A 9,469-nucleotide genomic window follows, 5' to 3' on the forward strand; every position below is an offset into this window, starting at 1 on the left:
AATGTACTGTACAGATTTTTTTATGAATAAAGTATATTTTGAAAAAAAAATCTGTTCTTATCAGTTTAATATCTGATACGTCCCCTATCTGGGGACCATATATTAAATTGATTTTTGGAACAGGGAGATGGAATAGGGGCTTGCTCCGTCCACTCCACGCATCGACCCGGTATTGCAGTGTCTCTGGGAACGGTGCACCTCCCTTTTGGGAGAATTTCAAAATTAAAAGCAGATTCATTCAAAACATCTCCTTTTTTCTTTCTTTTTATGCCACACTCATTTTACTTGCCATTATTGCTTGCTTGCACAGCTCCTCCACTTTATCATTTCTACATCACACACAATTCAACAAAAAAAACAAACACCATTTCCACACACAACTCACTCACCCGACTACACCCAAACACAGCCTGCTGCACATTCGCTCTCAAATTTCAAAGATTTTGCACACATCTCACGCTTGTATCTTGTCACACAGCACACGGCGTGTATACTGTCACACGACACATGACATTTATATTGTCACATATCACACACCGTGCACATTTTCACACATCACACGGCGCGCTCATTGTCACACATCACATGCATGTACATTATCACATTTCACACGTCGCGCACATTGTCACACACCATACGCGTGTATATTGTCACACCTCACATGATGTGTATATTGTCACACATCACGTGTGTATATTGTAACATCACACACATTGGCTCACAGACAACATGTATTTGTCACACATCACACATGTATATCATCACACGGCGTGTATATTGTAACACAGCACACGTGTATACTGTAACACATCACACGTGTGTATATTGTAACACATCATACGGCGTGTATATTGTAACACAGCACGTGTGTATATTGTAACACATCACACACGTGTATATTGTAATACAGCACACGTGTGTATATTGTAACACAGCACATAGCGCAAACATTGTCACACATCACACGGCACGCACATTTTCACATATCATACGGTGCGCCCATTGTCACACATCATACGCATGTATATTGTCGCACGTCACGCGTGTATATTGTAACACATCACACGCATGTATATTGTAACACGTCACAAGCATGTATACTGTCACACATGTATATTGTCACACAGCACACGTGTATATTGTAACATCACACGCCGTGTACATTGTAACACAGCACACGTGTATAATATAACATATCACACAGCGTGTATATTGTAACACATCACACGTGAGTGTATATTGTCACACATCACACGTGTATATCGTAACAAATCACACGACGTGTATACTGTAACACAGCACACATGTATAGACTGTAACACATCACACGGCATGTGTATATTGTAACACATCACACGACCTGTGTACATTGTAACACATCACATGCGTAGGTATAGTGTAACACATCACATGTATGTATATTGTAACACATCACACGCGTGTAAATTGTAACACATCACACGTGAATATCGTAACACATAACACGCCGTGCATATTGTAACACAGCACGTGTGTGTATACTGTAACACATCACACAGCATGTATATTATAACAAAACACGTGTATATTGTAACACATCACACATGTATATTGTAACACAGCACACGTGTGTATACTGTAACACATCACACGGTGTGTATATTGTAACACAGCACATGTGTATATTGTAACACCACACGTGTGTGTATATTGCAACACATCACAGACATGTATATTGTAGCACACCACACATCTGTGTATTTTGTAACACATCACACGTGTATATTGTAACACATCACACGCGTGTACATTCCCACACACCGCGCACATTATCAGACATCACACCGCACACATTGTCACACGTCACACGGTGCGCACATTGTCACACATCAGACCGTGCGTACGGTCACACATCACATAGTGCGCACAATGTCACCCATCACTCAATGCGCACACTGTCACACATCACATCGTGCACATTGTTACACATCACACACCGCGCATGTTGTCGCACATCACATCGTGCACATTGTCACACATCGCACGATGCAGCGCATTTGGAAAGTATTGACATAATAGGTACAAGTCAGAATGGATTTGTGAAAGGGAAAGCATGCTTTACAAATCTTCTGGAATTTTTTGAGGATGTTTCCAGTAGAGTGGACAAGGGAGAACCAGTTGATGTGGTGTATTTGGACTTTCAGAAGGCTTTCGACAAGGTCCCATACAAGAGATTAATGTGCAAAGTTAAAGCACATGGGATTGGGGGTAGTGTGCTGACGTGGATTGAGAACTGTTTGGTAGACAGGAAGCAAAGAGTAGAAGTAAATGTGTATTTTTCAGAATGGCAGGCAGTGACTAGTGGGGTACCGCAAGGTTCTGTGCTGGGGCCCCAACTGTTTACATTGTACATTAATGATTTAGACGAGGGGATTAAGTGTAGTATCTCCAAATTTGCGGATGACACTAAATTGGGTGGCAGTGTGAGCTGCGAGGAGGATGCTATGAGGCTGCAGAGTGACTTGGATAGGTTAGGTGAGTGGGCAAATGCATGGCAGATGAAGTATAATGTGGATAAACGTGAGGTTATCCACTTTGGTGGTAAAAACAGAGAGACAGACTATTATCTGAATGGTGACAGATTAGGAAAAGGGGAGGTGCAGCGAGACCTGGGTGTCATGGTGCATCAGTCATTGAAGGTTGGCATGCAGGTACAGCAGGCGGTTAAGAAAGCAAATGGCATGTTGGCCTTCATAGCAAGGGGATTTGAGTACAGGGGCAGGGAGGTGTTACTACAGTTGCACAAGGCCCTGGTGAGGCCACACCTGGAGTATTGTGTACAGTTTTGGTCTCCTAACTTGAGGAAGGACATTCTTGCTATTGAGGGAGTGCAGCGAAGGTTCACCAGACTGATTCCCGGGATGGCGGGACTGACATATCAAGAAAGACTGGCTCAACTGGGCTTGTATTCACTGGAGTTCAGAAGAATGAGAGGGGATCTCATAGAAACGTTTAAAATGTTGACGGGTTTAGACAGGTTAGATGCAGGAAGAATGTTCCCAATGTTGGGGAAGTCCAGAACCAGGGGTCACAGTCTAAGGATAAGGGGTAAGCCATTTAGGACCGAGATGAGGAGAAACTGCTTCGCCCAGAGAGTGGTGAACCTGTGGAATTCTCTACCACAGAAAGTTGTTGAGGCCAATTCACTAAATATATTCAAAAAGGAGTTGGATGTAGTCCTTACTACTAGGAGGATCAAGGGATATGGCGAGAAAGCAGGAATTGGGTACTGAAGTTGCGTGTTCAGCATGAACTCATTGAATGGCGGTGCAGGCTCGAAGGGCCGAATGGCCCACTCCTGCAACCGTTTTCTATGTTTCTATGTTTGCCAAGGAACAGGACTTGGCCAAAGCTACGGTAAACAAGGAGGTTGTCGGGATACTGGAGTAAATCTGGCCATGGTGAGGCCATCCCTGGCAGCAATGTGGTCGTGTGCTGATGCCCTCTGTCCTGTGCAGCATCAGGTGATTACGGAGAAGGTTGCTGGTGTTGTTGTTGGTGCTGCCGGTGTGCCTGGTGACGCGAGTGTCGGGGCTGATCGTGGTCAGATTCTGAGGAGCAAGGTGAGAGAGTCTAAAATCATCATCATCATCATAGACAGTCCCTCGGAGTCGAGGAAGACTTGCTTCCACTCCTAAAATGAGTTCTTTGGTGGCTGAACAGTCCAACATGAGAGCCACAGACCCTGTCACAGGTGGGACAAATATTCATCAGAGGAAGGGGGGGTTGGTTCTGATTTACCACACGTTCCGGTCCGCTGCTTGTGCCTGACCTCTTCACGCTTGTAGCGTTGAGATTCAAAGAGCTCAATGCCCTCCCGGATGCATTTTCTCCATCTAGGGCGGTCTTCGGTCAGGGTCGCCCAGGTGCCAGTGGTGATGTTGCACTTCGCCAGGGAGGCCTTGAGGGTGTCCTTGTAACGTCTGCGCTGCCCACCTTTGGCTCGTTTGCCATGAAGGAGCTCTGCGTAGAGCAATTGCTTGGGGAGTCTCTCATCTGGCATGCGAACTAAGTGGCCTGCCCAGCTAAGCTGAACGAGTGTGGTTAATGCTTCAATGTTGGGGTTGTTAGCCTGGGCGAGGACACTGATGTTGGTGCGCCTGTCCTCCCAGGGGATTTGCAGGATCTTGCGGAGACATCGTTGGGGATATATCTCCAGCGACTTGATGTATCTTCTGTACATCGTCCATGCCTCTGACCCATACAGGAGGGCGGGTATTATTACAGCCCTGTAGACCATGAGCTTGGTGGTCGGTCCTTGAACACTCTTTCCCTCAGGCGGCCGAAGGCTGCACTGGCGCACTGGAGGCAATGTTGAATCTCTGCATCAATGTCTGCCTTTGTTGACAAGAGGCTCCCGAGGTATGGGAAGTGGTCTACGTTGTCGAGGGCCATGCCGTGAATCTTGATGACTGTGGGGCAGTGCTGTGCGGCGAGGACAGGCTGGTGGAGGACCTTTGTCTTAAAGATGTTAAGCGTAAGGCCCATGCTTGCATATGCCTCGGTGAATACATCGACTATATCCTGCAGTTCAGCCTCAGAATGTGCGCAGACGCAGGCGTTGTCCGCGTACTGCAGTTCAACGACAGAGGTTTGGGTGATCTTGGACCTGGCCTGGAGGCAGCGTAGCTTAAACAGCTTCCCACTGGTTCTGTCGTTTAGTTCCACTCCAGCGGGGAGCTTGTTGACAGTGAGGTAGAGCATGGCAGCGAGGAAGATTGAGAAGAGGGTTGGAGCAATGACACAGCCCTGTTTGACCCTGGTCCGGACGTGGAATGGGTCTGTAGTGGATCCGCTGGTAAGGATCACGGCCTGCATGTCGTCGTGGAGGAGGCGAAGGATTTTGACAAACTTTTGGGGGCATGCAAAACGGAGGAGGACGCTCCATAAGTCGCACAGTCGACAGTGTCAAAGGCCTTTGTAAGATCGAAGAAGGCCATGTATAAGGGCTGGCGTTGCTCCCTGCATTTTTCCTGCAGTTGTGTTGCAAAGATCATGTCTGTTGTTCCCCATAGGGGACGAAATCCACACTGTGACTCCGGGAGGAGCTCCTCGGCCACAGTGAGAAGACGGTTGAGGAGAACTCTAGCGACAACCTTCCCAGTGGTTGATACCAGGGAGATTCCCCTGTAGTTGCCGCAGTCGGATTTGTTCCCCTTTTTAAAAATGGACACCATCGCTGCATCTCTGAGATCTCCCGGCATGCTCTCCTCCCTCCAGATGAGAGAGATGAGGCCATGTATCCGCGCCAATAAGCCTCTCCGCCATATTTTAGCGCCTCAGCAGGAATTCCATCCGCACCTGTAGCCTTGTTGTTCTTGAGCTCTTTTGTGGCTTTGCCAACCTCGTGCAGTGTTGGGGTTTCACTGAAGTGGTGGCGGGATGGAGTTGAGAACACTCGAGTCAAAGGCACCCATGCTGATGAAATAGATGGCAGGTGAAGTAAAGATGACAGAAGCGATCTGTCAATGGTGGCAGAGGTAATGAGCTCAGACTGGATGGAGACTCGTGTAAAGACTTTCAGCATTTCTGAATCTCCCTACTGGAAATGCAGTTTAGAGAAGGGAACATTTCTCAATTGGCTGGGAGCTTTGACGTGACATTTGAAGCTGTCAACTCATCAACTGATTCAATGGCCAGTGACCTCCCGCCTCAGCTTCACAGACGAGCACTAAGCACAGCGGTGATACTGGTGGGCGACCTGTCCAATTCAAAAAGCGGGAGGAAAAGCATTGTGAAGTGGCTGTAAACAAGCCACTAATGATTTGAATTTGGTCCCCCGCCACTGCCGGTCAGGTCTGCTCAGCGCTGACAGACCCGACATCGGGAAATGCAGGTGTGCGCGTTTGACAGCGGATTCCCGGCCCGCTGTCAATCATTTTAAAGTTCACAACTAACCCACCACCCATCCTGTCAACTAAACAATGGCAAAATTGCAGCCTATGATTCTATATAGGACAAGTTCCCACATTCAAAAACGGAAAGGAAACCACAAAGGCAGCTGCTGACCTTGCTGAGCAGAAGGCGGCAACATGGCGCACCGGCGGCAGGAGAAGTGACCTGTGGCGAGTAGCAACCTACGAAGGAAAGGAGAGCACGGTCAAGCAGCTGTAAACCCTTTTTCTTCTTTTCTCTTTTACAACTTCCCACCCCAGAGAGGCGAAGCTGCATGTTCCCAGAGGCACTGCAATACCAGGTCGATGTGTGGAATAGACAGAGCAAGCCACTGTTCCATCTCCCAGATCCAAAAAACAGTTTCATTTTTGTTCCCCAGATAAGAACATAAGAAAGAGCAGCAGGAGTAGGCCATTCGACCCCTCGAGCCAGCTCCGACATTCAATTAAAATCATGGCTGATCTTTTACCTCAACTCCACTGAATGGTCCTTCCTCCCAGTTAGTGCCGCAAATTACTCTCCTTCCTCACAAGTTTACTGCCCTCCCTTAACCTCTCCTTCCATATAAACACACCTACCCATAATCATGGCCACTCCGTTGACCATGCCATCTCACAAGGTCTCGCTACCACTATCGTTTTGATTACCAATATGGCTATCCTTGTTTCCCTCTCCGCTCACTTTCCCGTTCCCCCTCTCATCCGTACTTCCTTCTGTGTCCGTCGCCTGGATAAAGCTCGGACATGTCTATGTGCAGCACCAAAGTTCTGATTGGTTCTCTTGGAGGACAAGACACACCCAGCAGTTTCCCTGGAATGTGTAATTAGATCCTCCCTGTCAATGTAATCAGTGACTTTGCAAAGTTTAATTCGAGCTATTCTGACTGCCTGCTCCAGACAGAACAGAGCTCACTACCTTCAGGGATCTGCGGACATGCACTCCAAGGTCCCTTTGTTCCTCAACATTTCTCAGTGTCCTGCCATTTAATGTGTATTCCCTTGACGTGTTAGCCCTCCCCAAATGCATTACCACACACTGCTCTAGATTGAGTTCCATTTGCCACTGTTCTGCCCACCTGAGCAGTTCATTGATATCTTCCTGCAGTCTACAGCTTTCTTCTTCATTATCAACCACACAGTCGATTTTAGTATCGTCTGCAAATTTCTTAATCATACCGCCTGCATTCAAGTCTAAATCATTGATGTATACTGTTATGTATGCAACATCTTGTAACCAACATTCTACCGCCACCAGAGGGCGCATCCTTTGGAATCCCAAGGGATCACAGCATCCCTTGGGAGCACTGTGCATAAGCAGGTCTTCCATGCTGTGCGGGCACTCTGGAGTCAGTATAAAGAGGCTGAGGTCATACTTACACATGTCTACAGTACTCAGTCACGTTGCTTTATTTGAGACGTAACAACTGCCGCCGAGTAATAGATAACGAAGCATCACGCGAAAATGCAGAGAACTGTTGGTATCCTAGAGAAATTTTCAGAAGGTGACGATTGGGAAGCCTTCGTGGAGCGACTAGACCAATACTTCGTGGCCAACGAGCTGGAAGGGAATGTGAACGCTGCCAAACGAAGGCCGATCCTCCTCACCGCCTGCGGGGCAACAACCTATGGCCTCATGAAGAATCTTCTTGCTCCGGTGAAACCAACAACCAAATCGTATGAACAACTGTGTACGCTGGTCCGGGAGCAGCTAAATCCGAAGGAGAGCGTTCTGATGGCAAGGTATCGATTTTATACATGTCAACGGTCTGAAGGCCAGGAAGTGGCGAGCTACGTCGCCGAACTAAAGCGCCTTTGCAGGACATTGCGAATTCGATGGATTTCTGGAGCAAATGCTAAGAGACTTTTTTGTGCTCGGCATTGGCCATGAGGTTATCCTTCGCAAACTATTTACTGTTGAAACACCGAACCTGAGCAAAGCCATAATGATAGCCCAGGCATTCATGTCCACCAGCAATAAAACCAAACAAATTTCGCAGCATAAAGATGCATCGGCAAGTACTGTACACAAAGTAACGTCGTCTTCAGGCAGGAATGCATATGGCAGAACGTACGTGCCTCCAGCTGCACGACCTCAGATGACCCAGAGTCTGCCATCAAGCAATTAATACCTTGTTGGCGCTGCGGAGGTGATCATCGAGCCCATCAATGCCGCTTCAAACACTATGCGTGCAAAGATTGTGGAACAATGGGACACCTCCAGCGAATGTGCAGACGAGCTGCAAACCACCACGTTGCAGATGAAGACCGATCCATGGCGGATCAAACTGAACTAGAGACTCGAACCAAGGAGGCAGAAGTACGGGGTACACACCTTCACCATGAAATGTCCACCGATCATGTTAAAAGTTGAACTGAACGGAATTCCAGTATCCATGGAATTGGACATGGGTGCAAGTCAGTCTATCATGAGCAAAAAGGCCTTCGAGAGGCTGTGGTGCAACAAGGCACAAAGACCCAAGCTGAGCCCTATTCATACCAAGCTGAGAACTTACACGAAAGAGCTGATCCCTGTAATTGGCAGTGTAGCAGTAAAGGTATCCTATGATGGAGCGGTGCATGAACTCCCACTATGGATTATACGAGGAGGTGGCCCCACACTGATGGCCGCCAAGACGGAGGCCATCAAAAACGCGCCGAGACCACAGAACGTGATGGAGCTGTGGTCGTTCCTGGGACTCCTCAATTATTTTGGTAATTTCCTACCCGGGTTAAGCACCTTGCTAGAACCCCGACACATGTTGCTACACAAGGGAGATGACTGGGTATGGGGGAAATCACAAGAGACTGCTTTTGAGAAAGCCAGAAATCTGTTCTGTTCCAACAAACTGCTTGTTCTGTATGACCCATGTAAAAGTTTAGTGCTAGCTTGCGATGCGTCTTCTTACGGGGTCGGGTGTGTACAACAAGCAAACGAACCGGGAACATTGCAACCGGTCGCTTATGCATCCAGGAGTTTGTCCAAGGCCAAAGGGGCCTACAGCATGATTGAAAAAGAAGCTCTGGCATGCGTTTACGGGGTGAAAAAAATGCACCAGTATGTGTTTGGGCTCAAGTTCGAGTTAGAAACTGACCATAAGCTGCTCATATCGCTATTCTCAGAGAGCAAAGGTATCAATACCAATGCCTCTGCTCGCATCCAAAGATGGGCGCTCACGCTGTCTGCATATATAATATGAAATTCACCACAGGCCAGGCACAGAGAACTGCGCTGATGCTCTCAGTCGGCCACCATTGCCCACCACCGGGGTGGAAATGGCACAGCATACAGACTTGCTTTGGTGATGGTGCATTTGAAAACGAAAACTCACCCGTTACGGCGTGCCAGATCAGGACCTGGACCAGCCAGGACCCTTTACTGTCCCTTGTAAAAAACTGTGTCCTCCATGGGAGCTGGTCCAGCGTCCCAGCGGAGATGCATGAAGAGATCAAGCCGTTCCAGCGGCGCAAAGACGAAATGTTCATACAGGCGGACTGTCTTTTGTGGGGTAATCGTGTGGTTTTGCCGAAGAAAGGCA

At 47.9% G+C, this 9,469-nt stretch overlaps 1 non-coding gene across 1 annotated transcript; it reads left to right on the forward strand.

Annotated features, from left to right (window-relative positions):
* The first annotated feature begins 14 nt into the window (after positions 1-14).
* Positions 15-203, forward strand: LOC139243989 (U2 spliceosomal RNA). The gene has a single exon (XR_011589814.1). It is a non-coding gene; the product is annotated as a U2 spliceosomal RNA (small nuclear RNA).
* The last annotated feature ends 9,266 nt before the right edge of the window (positions 204-9,469 follow it).

Source organism: Pristiophorus japonicus, unplaced genomic scaffold (genome assembly GCF_044704955.1).
Source record: "Pristiophorus japonicus isolate sPriJap1 unplaced genomic scaffold, sPriJap1.hap1 HAP1_SCAFFOLD_1951, whole genome shotgun sequence".
NCBI classification, from domain to species: Eukaryota; Metazoa; Chordata; class Chondrichthyes; family Pristiophoridae; genus Pristiophorus; species Pristiophorus japonicus.